Here is a 14,555-nt window from a genome sequence, read left to right as displayed (position 1 = left end):
ACATACAATGGAATATTACTCAGCCATAAAAAGGAACGAAATTGGGTCCTTTGTAGAGACGTGGATGGATCTAGAGACTGTCATACAGAGTGAAGTAAGTCAGAAAGAGAAAAACAAATATCGTATATTAAAGCATATATGTGGAACCTAGAAAAATGTTACAGATGAACTGGTTTGCAGGGTAGAAAGTGAGACACAGATGCAGAGAACAAACGTATGGACACCAAGGGGGGAAAGCAGCAGGGTGGGTGGTGGCAGTGTGATGAATTGGGTGATTGGGATTGACATGTATACACTAATATGTATAAAATAGATAACTAATAAGAACCTGCCATATAAAAAAATAATATAAAATTTTTTTAAAAAATAAAGGGTATTTAACTTGGGTTTTTGAGAGTTACAATTCATGCACTGCCTGTGATTTTCCCACCTCAAACAGACTGTGATATAGATATAAAGTAGCATAGGCGATACTAAACATTGCAGTTCCCTCTTCTCCCATAACTTTAAGGAAAGCAGGGGAATTATCCAGGCAGCATCCAGGAGCTTAGGTAATACTAGCAGGTGAAAGAAGACGCCACACCAGGTTGTAAAACAGTGGCAAGGGTCTGATTTTCTTCCTTTATGCTTAGAAAGAATAGAGTAGGAGGTAGAACAGGAGTGATATTTTCTTTTTTCTCTAAAATATGAGCATGCTTTCATTTGATAAAGGAGGAACTTTTTTTTTTTAATGAATCTGCCATTTTTTCTGTCACTAGGGAATTACTTTATTGGGGGATTAAATAAATGAAAATGATACCACAATGTAAATGGCAGTGGTTATGTGGGTTGGTGCCTTAAAGGCAATCTTTATATTTTTATTCATGAACCTCTTTATTTTACAAATTTCATATGAAAATGTATTATTGTTATAATCAGATAAGAACGTTTTAAATGAAAAAGGCAATGAATGATTATTTATTGAATGGATTAATAAGTGCTGCAGTCAAATCTTGTATAAGCTACTACAGTAAAACTATCCATGAAAATATGGACAAACTCTTCAATAAGTATTGACTGACCTGAATAGGTTCTGAATGAAAATAGGTGAGTACAAAAAGTATATGAATGTGCTTGATTCTTAGGAAGAGAAAGTCATTGCTAAAGTCAATTTCAGAGAGATAACAATGCATTGAAAGCAGTTTATTTAGACCATGTGACTCTGAACACAAGTCCCACACAGAGCAGACACTCTCATTTGAGTCTGTGCTCTGCAAATGGCATACGGTATCCTTCACAATTTGTCCACAATGGATCTTTATGAATTTCCAAATTACACACTCCAGTCACATTCATGGCAGTGAATTTCAAGCTGTTCTTCAAACAAAGCATTCTCTTTCAACCTCTGTGCTTTTACATTGAAACGGGCCTCCTGTCTGGGTTTAGTAAACTGCTTCTCCCTCAGGATGAGGAGAGAGACACAGGTGCTGGAAGTGGGCAGCTGTCAGTGACCTGGAAACTGTCTATCGCAGCTGCAGGACTCCGGGGAGCTGGGGGAATGTGGGCCAGAAGTTAGAGCATCTCCTACAGCAGCTCTGGGGAGAAAGGCCTCACATACACACACACACACACACACACACATATATATATATATATATATATATATATATATATATATACTGCAAAAAGAAATACAGAAGGGATAAGTCATAAACCAGGGATGATAGTTATATGTAGGGTTGGTGGGAAGCAGGTGGAGGCAAATGGATAGGAATGAGACCTCTCTGGCTATTCCTCTTTATATGATTTTGACTTTTGAATTATGTATGTTTTACATATTCAAAAGAAAACAATTAAATGAAAGGATTAAAAAATCAAACTAAAATTGACTACAAAAAAATTAACCTAAGTGTACATCTAATATATAACCACACAGAAGAAGAATTAATTCCAGCCACTTTGGAACTCAGTTCTCTGACTATAAACTTTAATACTAAGGCTATATTCTAAACACAAAATAATTGCAACTGCAAAAAAACCAAAAAAATTTGAACTTTACTTAGCAGTAAAGTGGGACCAACTTGTTGCTGGTGGTATCACTCATGTAGTGATTCTGAAACTATTTTGCTGGGGTTGGAGGATAGAGGAACTGAGTAGATATATTCATTCTGATGTTGTAGGGAACCAGGGTTCTCACTGTGAAAAAGATACACAAATATGGAATGGGGAAAGGAGAAGAACTCTGTGTTCCTAAGCTAATATTAAAGTTATCAGTGTAAACTCATGAAATTTAAAAATAAGTTTTCTGGCTCTGTCCACCGAAAGGGTCTAGAAGCAGTGACAGCTGAGTGGCCCAGCACAAGCCTATCTACCCCCATCGGCTTGGTTTCTAGATCTCATTCCCTATAGTATTTTGGACAGCTATGAATATACTAGCAACATTATATATATGATGACACAATTGGGCACTGAGGCGCCTTTTACTTTAGCCACCAGCAGAATGAGGTCGGGTCAGTTTTCTGAATCTAATGATCTAAGGCCCTTGAAGAGGAAGTGGGAGTGGAAAGTAAAGAAGGGACCACTTCTGAGAGTGTTGTCAGTGGAGCCATCACAAAGCACACTCAGTTATGCTGTAATTTTGACAAGGTCAGTGGATATGAAAGAGCAAAACTGTAGTCTGTTGAAAATTTGGAAACATTTTTAGAAGAGATAAACATGAGCTTCTAGTAGGGTATTTTATTCTTTTTCAAAGTCAATCATTTATCTCTTTATTATTCTTTAATTACCATAATTATAAAAATTTTTGTATAAGAACACCAAAAATTTCCCCATATTACATTTCACGATCCTCTGCAGCCTGCACATGTCCTGCCGAGACTGTCAATAACCTTGGTTGTGTGACTGCTGTCATGTCAGCTTGAACAAACTGCAGTTACAGTGACAAAGAGGAACTGTTAACCACTGGATGATTCCACAATGCAGTGCATGGAATGTGGAGGAAACTGTAATTCCTCTTGGACGGGCAGCCACTTAGATCTAAAAGGACCTGAGAAATCAGGCCGATAGGGAGGCATATGGATAGTGAGAAGGAACAGTAGGAATGAGACAAGGGTTTACAAGCAGAGCCAGGGTCTTCCCAGTAGAGGTAATAACTGAAGTCAGAGGGGTGGTATGACATCTTGGGGAAAGTACACAGGAGAAAGAGCTGAAGAATGTTCATAGTAAAACTAAAGCAAAAATAACACCAGTCAAACCCTAAACCTTACATTTCTAAAGGGTCCTTGAAAGATCAGAAGACAGATCTCATGCTGGGTTCAAATTCTCAGAAATGAGAACTAGCTCAGCGCTGAGTACAAGTAAAAGTGAAACATAAGCCCTTGCCACAAGTGTTTTCAATTTAGTGATCATCCTATAGCTAACAATAAATAATAACATTTCTGTTCTATAAAATAGGGCACCAACAAGGTGTGCTAAATAAGAAGGAGGTCTGAAGACTAAATAAGAGAAGTTTAGCCCTCTTAAGATGCTAGAAGAAGAATATCAGGGGTCCCCAAGACACACGCACACATACTGAATTCAGATATATGAAATGTCTCACCTACTAATCGAGCAGAGGGAAGGAAATTTGTGGCTGTTGCCCGAGAACTTGGGATATACGATTCTCCAAGTATGGAATAAAAGCAGACCAGCAGTTGTTTTCTTTTCAATCTAATAACTGTATTAACTTGATCTGCGCTCTTATCGGCTCTAAGCAGAGAGGAGGCAGACCTTTAACTTCATGCGATTGGAGAACAGTAACACACAATTCAAATGCTTCAGGCAGCGAGGCTGGTGATCACTGCTTGGCGTCCAAATGTAAAATTAGGTGGAGGATGGCTGTATAATCAGAAATACCCAGGTGTGGGAGCCAGCGGACGTTCAAGCTGGCGGTGCGTGGAGCCCCGCCCAGAGCGAGGTGACAGGACCCGGGATCAGGGCTGCCCTGCCTGTGGCCTCGGAGCCCGAGCCACGTGGGGTAGCTTTTGCACAGGAGCACAGCCCCGCCCAGCGCAGGGTATCCAAGCCCAAGCGATGCCGGCGCCTGAACGGGGTGTTAAGTAGTCAATTTGAAGACGTTTGTGCTGCTTGGTATCACTCTCTCTTTGTTTCTAGGTATCTTGTCCAAACTCTAATATATATGCCCATGATGTGTGTGTGTGTGTGTGTGTGTGTGTGGTGTTGTGCAAGGCAGAGCTCTACTCTCTCCTGCCCTAGAGGATACTGGGGGTCAAATCCACATATTTCCAAGTCCATCCAGAGCAAACCTCTTTCTTATCTACTCCTCTCCTTTGGGATTGAAGTACTTTTAGGTCTTTTGTGGATTGTGTCTGAATATGAGTTCAGATTATACTACTTTTCTAATTTCAGAAGTAACCTGAAGGCGACCATGAGCTGAGCTAGTTTTAAGATGCCCCACGAAATCAGCATCGACTGTAAAATAAGTGCCATCTTCAGCACCAGTGGCCTGGAGCAGGTGAAGTTAGCTGCCTCATCCGTTGGACTCTAGGAGCACCGTGCTCTTATTGGTCATGTCACCTGGCAGTTGATGTGTGTAGATGTTTGTCTCTGCCCTGAGGGCTGGGAGCTGCTTAACCAGGAGATCTGTGTTTCATATCAGGGTATCCAGGCCTGGAACATAGTAAGTGTTCAATAAATGTGTGTTGAGTTAATACAAGTCTACGCCAGGGGAAATGTACAGTGGCCTAGTACACAGCATTTTTCTTTTTTGAGATTTTAGATTGTGATGCTCAGAATTCCAGGTATGCTTTCCTAACAATGAAATCTGAGAGGTTCTTTCTAAATTACGGCAATAGGTTAAAGGCATTTTTAAACTTTTCAATTAAAAAATGTTGGCAATTAGAGCCCTTCTTTAAGAAGCATACAATTTCCATTTTTCTTGTTCTACCAATTTATTTCTCAGTTTGTTTCCAAGTCCTGTGTCAAATAATGCTTTTCTCCTATGTTATTCATACATAACCAGAATAAGAGAGAGAGCAGTCTTAAGTTGAATAGTATACCAAACAGACTTGCAAAACATATGAATATATATTATCAAGTTTCGTTCTGTGCATTTGTGACATGAACTTTTAAAAACCCATCATACAACATTATATAGCTTGAAACGTAAACTGAGGGATCGATTCCACAAAATCAATGAAATAAAAAGCTCCAAGTGACTACTTTTACAGTTGACAGTTTAAAAGAATAAGAAAAACTTCCACTCTCAGTGCACACATCAAATCTCACCCCAAAATCCTGGGCAGCCCACGTGGAGAAGGGGAAGGGGTACATGATCAGCAAAGTTTGAGTCATGCCCCCCATAACCACCAGAATCAATATTGCTTTCAACAAAGGAGGTTGGGAAAACTGCATATCCACATGCAAACTATGTTCCCTCTATACTAACTTTGTTGAGTTTTTATCATGAACAGATGCTGGATTTTGCCAAAAGCTTCTTCTGCATCTATTAAGATGATCATGTGATTTTTTTATCTTTCTTTTTGTTAATGTGTTGTATCATGTTGATTGATTTGCAGATACTAAACCATCATTGCATCCCTGGAATGAATCTCACTTGATCACAATGTACAATCCTTTTAATGTATTGCTGAATTTGGTTTGCTAATATTTTGTTGAAGATTTTTACATCTATGTTCATCAGGGATATTGCCTGTAATTTTCTTCCTTTGTAGTGTCTTTGTCCTGTTTTGGTTTCAGGGTTATGCTGGTCTTATGCAGAATGAGTTTGGAAATGTTCCCTCCTTTTCAATTTTTGGAATAGTTTGAGAAGGCTAGGTATTAACTCTTCTTTAAATGTTTGGTAGAGTCCCCCTGTGAAGCCATCTGATCCTGGTCTTTCGTTTATGGAAAGCTTTTTGATTAATGATTCAATTTCACTGCTAGTAATTGGTCTGTTTAGATTTTCTATTTCTTCCTGATTCAGTCTTGGAAGATTATATGTTTCTAGGAATTTATTCATTTCTTCTAGGTTGTTCAATTTATTGGCATATAACTGTTCATAGTATTCTCTTAAGATTATCTGTATTTCTGTGACATTGGTTGTAACTTCTCTTTCATTTCTAGTTTTATTTGGGTCCCTCTCTTTTTTTCTTGATAAGTCTGGGTTAAGGTTTATCAATTTGGTTTCTTTTAAAAAGATCTTTTAATTGACCTTTTCTATTATTATTATTGATGGTGGTGGTGGTGGTCTCTCATTTATTTCTACTTTATTTCTTTCCTTCCTTCTGCTAACTTTGGGCTCTGTTTGTTCTTTTTTTAATTCCCTTAGGTGGAAATTTAGGTTGTTTATTTGGGATTTTTCTTGTTTCTTGAGTAGGCTTGTATCACTATAAACCTTCCTCTTAGAATTGCTTTTGCTCTGTCCCATAGATTTTGGAAAGTTACGTTTCTATTTTCATTTGTCTCAAGGTACTTTTTAAATTTTCTCTTTGATTTCTTTGTTGACCCATTGGATTTTTAGTAGCATGTTGGTTACTCTCCACGTATTTGTGTTTTATTCCAGTGTTCTTCCTGTAATTGATTTCTAGTTTCATACCTTGTGGTCAGAAAATGATACTCGATATAATTTCAATTTTCTCAAATTTATTGAGACTTCTTTTGTGGCCTAGCATGTGACCTGGAGAAAGTTCCATGTGCACTTGAAAAGAATGTGTATTGTTTTTGTACGGAATGTTCTCTAACTATCTGTGAATTCCAAATGGTCTAACGTGTCATTTAAGGCCACTCTTTACTTAATGATTTTCTGTCTGATCTATCAACAGTCATTGATGTAAGTGGGGTATTAAAGTCCCCTACTATTAATGTATTACTGCCAATCTCTCCCTTTATGTCTGTTAATATTTGCTTTATATATTTAGATGCTCCTATGTTAGGTGCATATGTTTATGAACATTATATATCTTCTTCTTGTATTGACTCCTTTATCATTATATAATGCCTTGCTTTGTCTTTTGTCATAGACTTTGTTTTAAAGTTTATTTTGTTTGATATGAGTATTGCTACCCCAGTTTTCTTTTCATTTCCATTTGCATGGAATATCTTTCTCCATCCTTTCACTTTCATCTGTGTGTATCTCTAGCTCTAAAGTGTGTCTCTTGTAGGCAGCATATATATGGGTCTTGTTCTTGTTTGTTTGTCTGTTATTATTCATTCAGTCACTCTACATCTAATTGTAGAGTTACCTTTAAAACGATTTTAAAGGTAAAACGATTTACCTTTAAAACGATTATTGATAAGCATGTACTTATTGTCATTTTGTCACTTATTTTCTGGTTGTTTTGTAGTTCTTTCCTTAAAGTTCTTAATTTTTATATATTAAAATTTATCAATCTTATCATTATATTCAATGTTTTTTAAAATCTAGTCAAAACAAATTTTTCCTAACCGTGTTCATTCTTTGTCTTTTACACATTAGTCCTTAATCATTTGGAATTGATTTTTACGTATGTTGTGAAGAAGGAATCCAACTTCATCTTTTCCCATATGGACAACATTTTCTCTTCTCCTATTAATCAAATTGTCCCTCCTTTCTCCATTATCTGTCATGCCACTTTGGTCACATACCAAACTTCCATAAACATGTTTTGCTTATCTCTGCACCATGTCAGACAGTTTTAATTACCATAATTTCATAAGAAATTCTGCTGCTTGGTAAGGTAAATCCCCTCCTCCTGCTATGGTTCTTCAAAAATGTCCTGGCTATCTCATAATTCTTTCATGTAGACTTCAGAATAATCTCATCAAATTCTACCAGGAATACCCTGTTGAAATTTTGGGTGGAATTGTATTAAATCTATCCATTAATTTGAGAAGAATTGACATTTAATGATATAAAACCACCACCATTTTGTTAGTCAGGAATCCGTGGGTCAGGATTCAGAGGAAGCACAACAGGGACGGTTCTTCACCTACCGTGACATCTGGCCTCGGGTGGGAAGATGGAAAGACTGAAGGGGACTCAGTGGCTCACAGCGGGACTCACCTGAAGGCTCCTTCATGCACATGTCTGGCTGTTGAAGCCGGCTGTCTGCTGGACACTCAGCTGTGGCTGTCATTCAGAACATCCATTTGTGGCCTCTCCACGTGGCTGCCTGGCTTTCTCACAGCACAGTGGCTTGGTTCCAGAGAACCAAGAGGAAGCTCTATCACCTTTCATGGTCTAACCTGGGAAATTACGTAGTATCACTTCCAGCCTAGAATCATACACCCACTTCTGGAGGGAGAAATACCAGCCACTTTCTAAGAAAGTAGATGGGATAGTAAATACTGCTGTGGCTATCTTTAGAAAACACAGTCTGCCACATAAGTCTCCCTGTCTATTCACATGGTATCACTCATTTTTATGTGTTTTTAATTACGACTTAATAAACATTTCTAATTTTCCCTGTAGAGATAGCACATGTTTAGCTAGATTTACTACCCAGTACCTTATATGCTACATAACTATTGTTAATGATGTCTTCTTATTAAATGTGTTTTTAGTTGCTTGTGATGTAAAGAAATGCAACTGCTTTTGAATCCAGCTACCTTGCTAAACTCCCAACTCCTAAAATACTTTATTTTAAATCGTTTTGACTTTTTAATGTGATTATATCATCTGCAAATAATGATACTTTTATTTCTCCTTCCTAATCTTTGATTCCAGTCAGTATTTTTTTAACCTCATTACACTGCATAGAACTTCCAATAAAATTTGAATAGAAGTGATAATAGCAAGGCTCCTTGTGGCATTTTTTAATTGTAAGGGAATAAATACAATCATCCCTTGATATCCACAGGGTATTGGTTACAGGACCCACATGGATACCAAAAATCCACACGTACACAAGTCTCATATAAAATGGCTTAGGGGGCTTCCCTGGTGGCGCGGTGGTTGAGAGTCTGCCTGCCAATGCAGGGGACGCGGGTTCGAGCCCTGGTCTGGGAAGATCCCACATGCCGCAGAGCAGCTGGGCCCGTGGGCCACAATTGCTGAGCCTGCGCGTCTGGAGCCTGTGCTCCGCAGCGGGAGAGGCCGCGATGGTGAGAGGCCCGCGCACCGCGATGAGGAGTGGCCCCCGCTTGCCGCAGCTGGGGAGAGCCCTCGCACAGAGGCAAGGACCCAACACAGCCATAAGTAAATAAATAAATTAAATTAAATAAAAAATTAAAAGTTAAAAAAAAAAAAAGGCTTAGTATTTGCATATGGACATACTCCCTCACACTTTAAATCATCTCTGGATTACTTATGACACCCAATGCTATGTAAATAACTGTAAATACAATGTAAATAGTTGCTGGTGTGTGGCAAATCAAGTTCTGCTTTTGGAATTTTCTGGAATTCTTTTTCCTAATATTTTTGATCTGCAGTTGGTTGAATCCGAGAATGCAGAACCGCAGATACGGCAGGCCAACTGTACTTCTACTGTTTCCACATTTAGAATGCTGGTGCTCTGGTTTTTAAACATACTCTTTATTGTTTAAGGTATTGCCTTCTACTTCTGATTCACTAAGAGATTATGACATTAATTGGAATACTATCAAGTACTTTTTCCACATCTACTAAGAGAAACATATAGATATTTTTCTTTTTTTTTTTATACAATGTCTACTTGATTTGCTAGTAATATTGTTTAGGATTTTTGTCTCTGTTCATGAGATAAGTAGGCCTATACTTTTCCATTCTCATACTGTTCTGGTTTGGTTCTGGTAGCATAGTTATACTGGCTTTATAGAATGAATTGGTATTCTTCCTTCTTTTCCTATAACTCTTGCAGAGTTTGAATAAAATTGGGATTGTCCTTTGAATGTTTATTAAAACTTGCCTATAAAACCATTTGTCTTGTGTTTTCTTTGTGGGAAGATTATAATCACTACTTCAGTTTCTTTAATAGCTATAGGACTATTGAAGTCTATTATTTTTCAGGTCAATTCTAGTAAATATTTTTCCAAGAATTTGTCCATTTATGCTTTCAAATTTGCTAGCATAGAATTGTTGATAATACTCGAGTAGTAACTCTTTATTCTACTTTATCTGTACTTATGTCCCCCTTTATATTCATTATAGCATTTGTGTTCTTCTGCTCTTTCAGTTGATCATTTATGGCAGAAATTTGTCTACTATTTCTTTTCAAAGATCCAGGTTTTGCTTTGTTGATTTTCTATATTGTAATACCTTTGATTCTATTCCATTAACTTTTGCTCTTGTTTTTTATTATCTCTTCAACTTAATTTAGGTTTATTCTGTCATTATTTTTCTAATTCTTAAGATATACACATGGCTTATTCATTTTGAGGCCTTGTTTTAGACAGATTTAAAGCTAAAAATTTCTCAAGGATTAAAAAAGTGAGAGAACTTTCACTTTTGCTGCATCCCACAGGTCTTTTTGTGTAGTTTTCATTATCATTCAGTAACTTTCCATTGTGGTTTCTTTTCACTGTGAGTCATTGAGAAGTTTGTCTTTTAATTTCCAAATACACAAAGATATTCTCCTTATCTTTTTGTTATTAAATTTTAACTCAGTTACATAGTGGCAAGAGTTCCTTGTATATGGACCTATTCTTTGAAATTTATTGAGGCTTTTTTGCCTGATACTTGAATCAACTGTAAATACTTCACAGGGACTGAGGAAAAAATGTGCCTTTTCTAATTCTTGGTTGCAGAATTCTGTATATATCCATTAGATTAAGGTTATCAATTTTGTTATTCGGATTTTCTATATCTTTTCTGAGTTATTGCCGACTTATCGAAAATCAAGAGCATGGGTTGAAAGCTACTTCTGCAATACCAGGTAACCATTTTATCCTTATAGTTCTGCCACTTTGGGGTTCAAATATTTTGAGGTTATTTTGTTAGATACATGTATTAAAATAGCCACATCTTCAGGGCTTCCCTGGTGGTGCAGTGGTTGAGAATCTGCCTGCCAATGCAGGGGACACGGGTTCGATCCCTGGTCCCGGAAGATCCCACATGCCACGGAGCAACTAAGCCTGTGCACCACAACTACTGAGCCTGCGCTCTAGAGCCCGCATTCCCCTCTCAATAACAATATAGCATTCTTTTACTTGCTTTGTTCTTCTCCTCACTCATGTCCATTATGTTGATATTATCTAAACTTTTTCTTTCAGGTGTCTTATTGAAGTATAATATACATATAATAACAGGTACACTTTTAAGGCTTTTTACATATGCATACACCTGTGTTACCAAACCCTGGATCAAGGAATAAAATGTTATAGATCAAGATACAGAAGCCAGATGATTGCTTTGTGCCTTTTCAGTTAACACACCCCAAAAGACTACCGTTATTATAAACTCCTGTCACCAGAGGTTAGTTTTACCTGTTATTTAACTTTATATAAGTGGAATCAACCAGTATGTTCTTTTGTGTCAGGCTTCTTTTGCTCAATTTAATGTTTTTGACATTTATTCATGATGTTGTGTTTATCAGTATTTTGTTATTTTTTATTGCTGAGCAATATTTCATTGCATAAATATACCACAATATTTTTTAACTTCTCTTATTGATGGACATTTAGGTTGTTTCCAGATTGGGGTTATTATCATTTTTATTGGGTTGTTTGGGGTTTTTTTGTCTTTGATATTCTTAGATTTTTGCAATGAGTGTATAAATATATTTTTTTCTTCCGTCTCTTCTTTGGCTTTCTATGAGCTGTTTAAGTCTAAACTTTATCTTCTCTTTTCAGTATTAGGAAATTTATTTCCACATTTCTTCAAGTACTTATTTTCTTTTTATTCTTTTCCATTTCTGAGACTTCTGCCATCCAGATGTGAGCACTTCTACTTCTATCCTCCATATCTCCTAGTTTTTATATCTTTATTTTGTATTTCCTACTTACTGTTGTTTTCTTCCTTCTCAAAGATTTCCTCAATCTTGTTTTCTGAGTCATTAATTCATAACTCAGCTGGATCCATTCTACTTGTCATACCTATTGTTGTCTTTCTTTCAACCTTTATATTTGTTGTACATATTTTTTTGTACATTTTAAATGTTTTCTCATTTGGGTCTTATAGTTTTAATTTCTTTCCTTATCTCTTTCAGTGTACTTATTTGGCTAATTTAAAATTCCTGGTTCATCTTTTTTAACATTTCTGCTTCTTTGGAAAATGTATTTCTAGCATGTGATCTTCCTTTTGAAGTGGTCGTATTCCTCTAATGTCTTGTTATTTTGACCAGTGAGCTTACTTCCTGTGGGAATGTCAGACAAGTACCGTGAAAGGCCGTGCGCTCGTCTGTAGAGGCCGTGTCAGCTCAAGGGGTGGAGAGTGCGGGTCCAGGGCACCCATCGATCAGTCACTTCCCCACTCCAAAAACCACCCCTGCTTGGTGAGAAGCAGCGTTAGGAAGAGACACTTTTGCGCTGCAGTGCCCAGGCCTGGGGCTCTGAAGCGGCAGGGCACAGCAGGGCCTGATGGAGATCAGTGAGCTCCACCTGTTTTCTCAGCCCCTCGCCACTGCAGGGGTTCTGTGTTGTGGCCTTGAGTTTGCTCATGAGCACCCCAGGCCCAGAGATCGGAACGGAGGGGCAGGCACTGTTTCCCTCAAGGCAATGGCTGGTGGAAGCGAGAGCAGACCCCCCGTGTGTGCTTTCCCTTGCACAGCCCTGCGGGGCCGTCTCCTGCCCATGACCAAAGACACGGCTGCCCCCTACACACAGCAGTTCCAACAGCTGCCCCGCGACACCAGGGTTTGCTCACCGTTCTCTCTCCATCCTGGGAGTGTATTTGGGAGGAGGGACCAGCAGTCCTGACGGTTCAGCAACATTGTTAGCACCAGCCCCCGTCTCCTTAACAACTTCAGATCTTTAAATCAGACAGAGCAAACGACATATGCATTGGATCTACCAGTTTTGAATCAGACTCTGTACACTTAAAGCTTCCCCATTTGGGTCAAAACTCAAAATCACTGTGCAGGAGTTGTAGTATTATCCTCACCTTGCAGATGGAACTGTGTATTATCAGCTGTGGATACGAAATATGCATGAACAATGTAAAGTGATGCAATCACAGACTTCATTCCCTATTGCAATGGTACCAAGAGATTAAGCATTTTCCCCAATTTTAAGTCAAAGTATTAAAAGCTTCCTTTTGGCCTTTACTGCCGCCCCTCCTCTCTTTCTGTGCAAAGCAGTGTCACATTTATTTTAGTCAGATTCTCACAGTGCCTGCTGCTGCCAAATGTGGGCACTAAGAAACAGGAACTGGAAGGAAGCTGACAGGTTGTCTGTTGATTTGTGCTTTTTACACAGCATGGGTAACGCAAACTGGCTTCTTCTGTGTTTTCCACACTGCCGGGGTTGCAGCTTATATAACTTTCAGAATTTAAGGTTCTATTTGCAAAAAGTTGATACCTACATCCTGCCTCCCAAAAAGAATAGCCCAAACAAGATTCTTAGTAAGCAATGGGTCTTGAAAGTTTAGACTAGAATCTTTTTTCCATGTCAGTGCTGGTTATATTTTCAAATCATATCTAAAATATTGGGGTTTTATTCCTACTCTGCTAAACTAAAAAAATATTCTAAGGATTTTAAAGTGTTTTTAAGCAGTGCTTTTTGCTTTCATTCTTTATTTTTAGAACCTAACAAAAATCTATTCTCATAAAAAACTCCTTATAGTCGTGGACATTTTGACAAAGTCTACAGAATTTTAGCCTAATTTACATTATGAAATTCTATAGTTTTCATTAATAAAGTATTTTCCATATTCATCCACTCATTCATTCATTCATGTAAATAAATATAAACTGAACACCTGCTTTGTGAGGCATTGTGGGAGGCATGGAGTCACAAGCTCAGTCAGAAGTCCTGTTTTGAAGCAGACGGTGGGAACAATGACTTTACGCAAGTGAGTATAATACAAGGCGAAAAGCGCTAAGTGATATAAAAGTGAAAAGAAAAAAAAAAAAGAAAAACAACTAAAATTGGTGTGGAAACTCAAAGAGTAAAGACCTTCCTGCCAGCTGGGGAATCTGACACAGCTTCACGGGAGACATGACATTTGATCTTAGCCTTTAAAAGCAGGCAGAAATGGAAACGTAAAGGTGGGTGGAGGCACACGGGTGGAGGAAAGTTAGAGAATTCAATCAAAGAGGCAGGAGAAGAAAGGGCACAGATAAGCAAGCCAGAGACTGTGAAGAAGGTACAAGGTGAGTTGAGAATAATGCCCAACAAGGACCCGTGTCCTTTAACCTCTGGCCTCCTTTGTGTCTAATACAGGGAGCCAGGCAAGGATTAGCCACAAAAACAAACGGGAGGATGTTCAAAGGTTCAGGAAATCTTCAAAGCTCACAGTATAACCTCTCCTTATTGGCCACCAGAGAACGGATTTGCTAAGCTTAAACAATTCTCCCCATTTTCCCAATAAACATACCAGCCAACCAACGCCAGAGCACAGGAGCACAGGGGCGAGTGGACCTCCCTCCAGCACAGGCCTCTCTGGCTTCCACTCGGCGAGTTTCATACTGACCAGGATCTGGCTGTACTTGTTCCTAAAACATCTGTACCGCTTGGACTCCTTA

At 38.3% G+C, this 14,555-nt stretch overlaps 1 protein-coding gene across 2 annotated transcripts in view; it reads right to left on the bottom strand.

Annotated features, from left to right (window-relative positions):
• RTTN (rotatin) overlaps positions 1 to 14,555 on the bottom strand; it is a 178,148-nt gene that overhangs the window by 20,311 nt on the left and 143,282 nt on the right. The window contains exon 50 of one of the 2 annotated variants that reach the window (XM_082415873.1): positions 1,662 to 14,555. The exons of the other annotated variant lie outside the window; for it this stretch is intronic. The gene's annotated coding sequence lies outside the window, so the exon portion shown is untranslated. Of the gene's footprint in view, positions 1 to 1,661 lie in introns of those variants that run through there. 2 annotated transcript variants of the gene reach the window in all.

Source organism: Balaenoptera physalus, assembly GCF_965194825.1.
Source record: "Balaenoptera physalus genome assembly, chromosome: 12".
NCBI lineage: Eukaryota > Metazoa > Chordata > Mammalia > Artiodactyla > Balaenopteridae > Balaenoptera > Balaenoptera physalus.
The sequence above is the reverse complement of the archived record's forward strand: the minus strand, read 5'-3'. Positions and strand labels throughout refer to the sequence as shown.